General features: G+C 42.6%; 1 protein-coding gene across 21 annotated transcripts in view; it reads right to left on the bottom strand.

Annotated features, from left to right (window-relative positions):
- Positions 1-8,312, bottom strand: part of LOC109901321 (MAP/microtubule affinity-regulating kinase 3) — a 105,190-nt gene that overhangs the window by 45,152 nt on the left and 51,726 nt on the right. The window lies entirely within an intron of this gene.

Below are 8,312 nucleotides of genomic sequence, written 5' to 3'. Positions count from 1 at the left end.
GCGTAATCACCAGGTCCATGCGCGTTCCATTTTCTTCAGAGGAGAAACCAAACTGCCACGACTGATTTATCATCGATAGATATGTGAAAAACACCTTGAGGATTGATTCTAAACAACGTTTGCCATGTTTCTGTCGATATTATGGAGTTAATTTGGAAAAACGTTTGCGTTGTAATGACTTAATTTCCGGGTTTTTTCTTACCCAAACGTGATGAACAAAACGGAGCGATTTGTCCTACACAAATAATCTTTTTGGAAAAACTGAACATTTGCTATATAACTGAGAGTCTCCTCATTGAAAACATCTGAAGTTCTTCAAAGGTAAATGATTCTATTTGAATGCTTTTCTTGTTTTTGTGAAAATGTTGCATGCTGAATGCTAGGCTTAATGCTATGCTAGGCTATCAATACTCTTACACAAATGCTTGATTAGCTATGGTTCAAAAGCATATTTTGAAAATCTGAGATGACAGTGTTGTTAACAAAAGGCTAAGCTTGAGAGCAAATATATTTATTTCATTTGCGATTTTCATGAATAGTTAACGTTGCGTTATGGTAATGAGCTTGAGGCTATAAATAGGATCCCGGATACGGGATTGCTCGTCGCAACATGTTAACCAACTCTCTCATGTTTCCATGAAAATATTCAACCAATCACTAGAGCAATGCACTGTTCAAATCAAATCAAATTGTATTGTCACATGCGGCCAAATTCACCTTACAGTGAAATGCTTACTGACAAGCCCTTAACCAACACTGCAGTTTTAAGAAACGGTTCCCGCCTGTTTAAAATCCTCCATTATGGTTCTAGTCCCGAAAAAAGGTGTCCTGCTTGAACGACTATCCCAACCCACTGCAGTTCGCCTACAGAGTTGACGCGGTCAACTTGGTCCTACACGGCATCCTCAAACACCTTGATAACCCAACTCATGTGTAAAGATATTATTCTTCACGTCTGTGTGCATGTGTGTACCATTTTAAGTCTTTAGTGACGTGGACACAGAGGAAATTTAAGCTCTAGACCGACTCCACTGCAGCCCCATCAATGTGGATGGTAGCGTGTTTGTCACCCGTTTCTTGTAGTCCACGATCAGCTCCTTGGTCTTGCTGACGTTGAGGGAGAGGTTGTTGTTCTGGCACCACACTGCAAGGTCACTGACCTCCTCCCTGTATATTGTCTCCTCGATGCCGGTGATCAGGCCTATCACCGTTGTGTCGTCAGCAAACTTGACGATGGTGTTGGAGTAATGCGTGACCACGCAGTCATGGGTGAACAGGAAGTACAGGAGGGGAATAAGCACATATCCCTGTCAGGCCCCCATGTTGTGGGTGGGCATGGCAGAGGTGTTGTTGCCTACCCTCAGCACCTGGGGTAGGCCCGTCAGGAAGTCCATCATACAGTTGCAGAGGGAGGTGTTCAGTCCCAGGGTGCTAAGTTTGGTGACGATCTTGGAGGGGATAATGGTGATGAACGCTGAGCTGTAGTCAACAAACAGCATTCTCGCATAGGTATTGCTCTTATATAGGTGGGTAAGGGCCACATGAAGTGCAATTTAGATTGCGTCATATGCGGTATGCAAATTGGTGTGGGTCTAGAGTTTCTGGGATAATGGAGTGGATGTGTGCCATAACCAGCATTTCAAAGGACTTTATAATTACAGAAATGAATGCTACAGGGCGGTAGTCATTGTGGCCTGAAGCCTTGAGAACAGGAATGATGGTGGTCATCTTAAAACAGGGGGATTACAGACTGGGACAAGGAGAGGTTGAAAATGACTGTGAATATACCTGCCAGCTGTTCTGCGCATGCTCTAAAAATGCGCCCTGGAATACAGTCGGGCCCCGCGGTCTTGCGGGTGTTGACCTGATTAAAGACCTTACGTCGGCCTCAGAGAGCGAGATCACCCAGACTGTCCTCACACCCAGAATTCACACCCCACCGTCACACCCATTCGATGTTGTTATTGTCGAAGCGTGCATAAACGTTTGTCTGGTAGAGGCATCATTGGGCAGATCACTGGGTCTTCCTTTGTAATCTGTAATGGACTGTAGCCCCTGCTACATGCGGTGTGCATCTGAGGCTGTGTAATATGATTCCACCTTATTCCTATTATTGTCCTTTTGCTAGTTTCTTGACTGTGCAGGTTCGTAAAAGGACTTCTTGTATTTGTTCCTGTCCTTAGCCGTAGCCTCAGGGTTGTCTGCGATAGCCTCGTGAGAGGTAGTCCTGTCCTTAGCCGTAGCCTCAGGGTTGTCTGCGATAGCCTCGTGAGAGGTAGTCCTGTCCTTAGCCGTAGCCTCAGGGTTGTCTGCGATAGCCTCGTGAGAGGTAGTCCTGTCCTTAGCCGTAGCCTCAGGGTTGTCTGCGATAGCCTCGTGAGAGGTAGTCCTGTCCTTAGCCGTAGCCTCAGGGTTGTCTGCGATAGCCTCGTGAGAGGTAGTCCTGTCCTTAGCCGTAGCCTCAGGGTTGTCTGCGATAGCCTCGTGAGAGGTAGTCCTGTCCTTAGCCGTAGCCTTAGTGTTGTCTACGATAGCCTCGTGAGAGGTGGTCCTGTCCTTAGCCGTAGCCTCAGGGTTGTCTGCGATAGCCTCACGAGTAGTAGTCCTGTCCTTAGCCGTAGCCTCAGGGTTGTCTGCGATAGCCTCGCGAGAGGTAGTCCTGTCCTTAGCCGTAGCCTCAGGGTTGTCTGCGATAGCCTCGCGAGAGGTAGTCCTGTCCTCTATTTGATTTGGGAAGCTTTTCGACTCAAGCAGACACGGTCGTCAGTTGTTTCCTCTGACACATTGGTGAGAACGGATTCCGGGTTAAGCGAGCAGTGTGTCACGACCCTGCGGCTTGGCAGCGTCGTGTTTCGTGGGGAAGCATGGCTCTCGACCTTCGCCTCTCCCGAGTCCGTACGGGAGTTGCAGAGATGAGACAAGACTAACTACCAATGGGATATCACAAAATTGGAGAGAAAAAGGGGTAAAAAGTTATTTAAAAAATAAAAGTGAAATAAAAAATGATAGCGGATGCATTGTGAAATTCAAGTAAAAACGCCATCTTTTGTCGAGTGGTGACATTATCATTCCCAACTCATTCCCAACTTTCCCAACTCTTCATGGGTAGGAATTCCCCCTTATTGTCCCAGACTGTTCTCATTCTCTCGCTTCCTCTCTCTTACACTCACACACACCCTCTCTCACAGACACACACACTCTCTCACAGACACACACACACAGTGTGTCTGTCGTGTGCGTTGTGGTGTCTGTGCGTGTGGTGTGTATATTGGTGTGTGTGTTGTGGTGGTGGGGCACATGAGAGGGGGAACAGAGGGGACCTGCTAGATGATCGCCAGGGCTTAATGACACACACACACACAAAGAGTGACACAAACAGCCTTTTGTACCCCCAGGAAGAAGGTCGCTGTGTGTGTGTGTGTGTGTGTGTGTGTGTGTGTGTGTGTGTGTGTGTGTGTGTGTGTGTGTGTGTGTGTGTGTGTGTGTGTGTGTGTGTGTGTGTGTGTGTCTGTGTGTGTGTCTGTGTGTGTGTCTGTGTGTGTGTCTGTGTGTGTGTCTGTGTGAGAGAGAGAGAGGAAATGGGAACACTGGATAAAGGGGGATTTCCGACCTAGGGATTAGAATAAAGTTGGGGGATGGGGGTGTCACCACTCAGGAGAGGAATTCCCAAACATGGGACAAGGGAGAAGGGGAAGAGAACTGGATGGCAGCTGCCATTTCTACAGGGAATGAGTCCATTCATTCAAGAGATGAAAGAAATTCCTAATTGAAAGTGAAGGTACCATTTACACTTTGTTAAAATATGCTAGGAAAGTGTAAAACTGGAGATGTAAACAATCTGGAAGCACCTTGTGAAAATTGGGAGGCATGAAACCGTCATATGTTCATGTACTGTATGTTGTTTTTCATATCTGCACTCCTGCCTAAATAATTGCCCATTGACCTTATGGGATATATAATTTTTTTTTTAAATAAACATTTTAAGAGAGTAAGTTTAAAATGTTAATTGTTTTGCCCTATAGTAAACTAAGTAGTTGGTTAGCTACTGTAGCTACAGTTATTTACATTTCACTAAGTTAGTTGAATTACTCCAGCTAGCTAGCAAACTAAGTTAGCTTGCAGGGCTAGCTAGCTAGAGTTATTTGCCTGTATTCACATACTTAAATGTGAATAACTCGAACTAACTAGACTACCAAGCAAATATAAATGAATAACTCTGGCTAGTTAGTCCTACAAGCTAACTAAGTGCAAATTAATAGCTAGAGTAACTCAACTAAGTTAGCTAGCTAGAGTTATTCACATTTATATTCACTTGCTAAGCTAGTTAGCTAAAATTATTCACATTTAAGTAAGCTTCCTAATATGCTTGGATGGTATCCAGATTGTCAATCCTTCATTCTGACCTTGTGCCATACCGGGATATTTGGTAATACCGGCATTAAACACACAGGGCGCTCTTCAAATTCCACTGATAGCATTGCTAACCTTCAGGTTACATAGTAAAAAGTACAGGTAGAAAATTCACATAGAGAATTCAAACTAAATGCTAACGAGCACATTTAACATTTTATACAGACTCCGACCTAAACTATACTTGTAATACTTGTAAACTTGTAACTAAAAAACGCTACTCACAGTTTGCTGCACGCACAAAACAAATATTAAACACCAAGGGTATTGATCCAGGAGCGAATTCTCTGCTGTTACGAAGCGAATGTTTGATTTTGGATGAAGCTAACCACTTAGCTGACTACCTACTAAATTAGCACATTTTAGACAGTTAACTTAATAGTTATAAGATATCTAGCTGACAAACATTTAGTTGTGAATTCCATACTGTAACTAGATCACCTGGCGCATTCTGCACAAGTGACTCACAAGGCTCCTGTCTCTCGTGCTTGTAAACAAACACCACGTGACTGGGGACTATCGGTAAATTGCATAATGAAACATTATGTGACAGGTAAAATGCAGAATGAAATCTTCTTTATCTCATAATGTATTGCACAAGTTTACTGCAGGTATTTACTTAAGAAGTAGCTACAAATAAATAAAAAAAACTTGTTTCAATGGTATTGAAAAACTATCCTGTGGTTTTTCAAATATATATACTGTATTCAGCCCAAGCCTACTTGCTAAGCTAATAAGATAGATTTACTCACATGTATGTAGTGTTAGGAAGCTACTGCTCCTTAGGCCACAGTTGATAGCTAACTTGCATAATGTTGTTCATGCCTCCAAAAGTTATTGTACAAACACTGTGGCATTACTGTCGTGAGAGAAAAGCTGTGCTCCTCTCGAAAGTGAAACAATAGATGGGACAAGTGAATTTGTCTACCTTCATCTAAATGTGTCTGGAGTAAATGCAAGCAGTCGTAGCCAGCCATGTATTAGGCTATTTATTAGACTATTTTGTTCATTATTGAATAGGACTAAGTAAGTGAATCATGTGCATTTTCATCTGCCAGGGTCATTTAACAATGTGTGTGAATGAGTGAAGGAACATAATGATGCACTCTGAGATGAGCTCTGAGAGACAGCTCAGTAATGAAGGAACATAACGATGAGCTCTGAGAGATTGCTCAGTAATGAAGGAACATAACGATGAGCTCTGAGAGATTGCTCAGTAATGAAGGAACATAACGATGAGCTCTGAGAGATTGCTCAGTAATGAAGGAACATAACGATGAGCTCTGAGAGATTGCTCAGTAATGAAGGAACATAACAATGAGCTCTGAGAGATTGCTCAGTAATGAAGGAACATAACAATGAGCTCTGAGAGATAGCTCAGTAATGAAGGAACATAACGATGCGTTCTGAGATGAGCTCTGAGTGACAGCTCAGTAATGAAGGAACATAATGATGAGCTCTGAGTGACAGCTCAGTAATGAAGGAACATAATGATGAGCTCTGAGATAAGCTCAGTAATGAAGGAACATAATGATGAGCTCTGAGATGAGCTCTGAGTGACAGCTCAGTAAAGAAGGAACGTAACGATGAGCTCTGAGATGAGCTCTGAGTGACAGCTGAGTAATGAAGGAACATAATGATGAGCTCTGAGTGACAGCTGAGTAATGAAGGAACATGACGATGAGCTCTTAGTGACAGCTGAGTAATGAAGGAACATGACGATGAGCTCTGAGTGACAGCTCAGTAATGAAGGAACATAATGATGAGCTCTGAGTGACAGCTGAGTAATGAAGGAACATGACGATGAGCTCTTAGTGACAGCTCAGTAATGAAGGAACATAATGATGAGCTCTGAGTGACAGCTGAGTAATGAAGGAACATGACGATGAGCTCTTAGTGACAGCTCAGTAATGAAGGAACATAATGATGAGCTCTGAGTGACAGCTGAGTAATGAAGGAACATAATGATGAGCTCTGAGTGACAGCTGAGTAATGAAGGAACATGACGATGAGCTCTGAGTGACAGCTCAGTAATGTGCTCTTGAGGTAAAGGCTTTACCAGTATTTAAAGCACACTTCCGGGTTTTCCAATCGCGAGTAAATCCGCTTATGAGTATGAATTGTGATAAAACGGAAACAATTACGAATATGAGTATGACGAGATTGGCACAACCCTAGTTCTGTACTCCCGAAGTTGTTGACTGTTTTTGTGCTTGCCAGTTAGCTAGCAGTTCTCAGCTGATAGCAGCCAATGGCTAGCAGTTTCTTACTGGCGATAAAAAACGAATGATTGCCATACATTTTCTCTGAGTGATTACTGAATTATTTAATGTAACAAAATTAAACCTTGTAAACAATTAATAGTAAATCATGGTAACCTCATAAATAATTCATTTAGACCTGGCGCTTATTGAAACAGGTGTTTATGTGCTGACTGGTATGTATGTCAGATCAAATCGAATTCTATTTGTCACATACGCCGAATACGACAGGTGTAAATCCCCATTCCCCCCCCCACACTTCTAAAACCAAAGTTGCACCCCTGCCAGTACCCATCTATTTAAAGCCAATTAGGGTCCCAAGGGAAACACTGACCAACACTTTGGTTCTTACTCTGTCACAGCTAGACCTAAGTAAGCATTTCACTGTAAAGGTACAACAATACCTGTTGTATTCGGCGCATGTGACAAATAAAATGTTATTTTATTTGATTGTGTGTCGTTACCCGGGTATTAAAAAGGGACAGGCGGCTATTCGAGACTCAGGAAATCATTTAAGTTTTAAGTTTTGGTTTTGTTTCAACCCCTAATGCTAATCGCTACTTAGCTAACTGGCATAGCGAAATCCACTGAGATAGGGAAAATGTTGCTAGCAAGCCTTTGCTCTAATACAGGCTTGTACCAGTGGTAGATTATAATCAGCTTGTACCAGTGGTAGATTATAATCAGCTTGTACCAGTGGTAGATTATAATCAGCTTGTACCAGTGGTAGATTATAATCAGCTTGTACCAGTGGTAGATTATAATCAGCTTGTACCAGTGGTAGATTATAATCAGCTTGTACCAGTGGTAGATTATAATCAGCTTGTACCAGTGGTAGATTATAATCAGCATTGTTTGTGCAACAGCTTGTTCATAAATCAAGAGATGAAATGGCGAAAAATATTCTAAGATCTTTGTCTGAATGTACAGCCAGAACAGCTTCAATGCACCTTGGCATAGATTCTACAAGTGTTGGGAACTAAACTGAAAGTATGTAACAGCATTCTTCCATGAGAAATGGCACAATCTGGTGTTTCACTGATGCTGGAAACCGCCGTCTCAGGCGTCGCTCCAGAATCTCCCATAAGAGTTCAATTGGGTTGAGACAGCCGTGACATATGGTTTATATCGTTTTCATGCTCACCAAACAATTCAGTTAACGGAAATTGCATTTTTGTCGTCCCCCCCCCAGTTTTAACATTGGAATGTGATACAAAACGAGGCAACGGTGTGCTTTAGGACCATGTGTGACGCCTCAGAGATGTCAGACAGGCTGTTCGTTGTGTTCATCCCACATGATAAAAAAGAACAATACATTTAAACAAATTATGCCCCCCCCCCACTTCTAAAACCAAAGTTGCACCCCTGCCAGTACCCATCTATTTAAAGCCAATTAGGGTCCCAAGGGAAACACTGACCAACACTTTGGTTCTTACTCTGTCACAACAATCTCTTTCTTTACTTTTTCATTCGTTGTCATGCCAAACAAAACTGCATTCCAAGTGCCCACTGTAATTCCAACCATAAAATTTCAACAGTTTACCCAAGTGTTTTTATCTATAAATCTCAAGTAAAAATCGCAATATATGGTACAAAACTCATATTGTGCAGCCCTAACTTTTCCCCAACAAGATGTAAGTC

The sequence above is a fragment of the Oncorhynchus kisutch genome, linkage group LG12, assembly GCF_002021735.2.
Source record: "Oncorhynchus kisutch isolate 150728-3 linkage group LG12, Okis_V2, whole genome shotgun sequence".
Classification (NCBI taxonomy): Eukaryota; Metazoa; Chordata; class Actinopteri; order Salmoniformes; family Salmonidae; genus Oncorhynchus; species Oncorhynchus kisutch.
This window is presented reverse-complemented; position numbering and strand designations above follow the sequence as displayed.